Source organism: Triticum dicoccoides, chromosome 1A, assembly GCF_002162155.2.
Source record: "Triticum dicoccoides isolate Atlit2015 ecotype Zavitan chromosome 1A, WEW_v2.0, whole genome shotgun sequence".
NCBI classification, from domain to species: domain Eukaryota; kingdom Viridiplantae; phylum Streptophyta; class Magnoliopsida; order Poales; family Poaceae; genus Triticum; species Triticum dicoccoides.
The window spans coordinates 605,994,814-605,995,434 of NC_041380.1; positions in this window are offsets into that span (position 1 = coordinate 605,994,814).

Below are 621 nucleotides of genomic sequence, written 5' to 3' on the forward strand. Positions count from 1 at the left end.
AGCTCCATCCAAGTTGGCAAATCCTCCGAACAAAACATAAGCAAATTTATGCTCTGACCATAGGAGCAACAAAAAAGCATGGCAATGGCGGCAGAAGGAACCACTAATAAGCACGCCAGCAAAAAACACATCTACGCTGAGTGAATGGCACAGAACCACCAAAACTGTGACATCACATGTAAAAACACGTTTTTTTTGTTGTTCTGCAATTTGCACCGCGCGTAAACATAAATCATATTGATTGGTTGCTTAGCCCGTTTTGACGCTGAAACTGGTAGGGCTGGCCTACTTTCACGCGCTGACATGGCGATTCGCAAATAGTGCATAATAAAAGGGTTAAATTTTAAGATAGCTGAGAGGATGAGGTTTCTTGATATGAACATGGTCATGGATGATTACAAGTTTGCACTCCATGAAAATGTTAGTTGGAAGGAGATGTTAAGTCGAACAAAATATCTTGTTGACATTCATACTTATTTCAAGAAGTTCCGAAATGTGAAAACTAGACATGTGCATTTCATAAAATCTTTGTGTTGCTTCTTGTTGTTGGCCTATTTTGTTTTGTGTGATGACCAACTAGAGTCGAGGACGACTCCATTTTCAAGAGGGGGAGGATGTGAG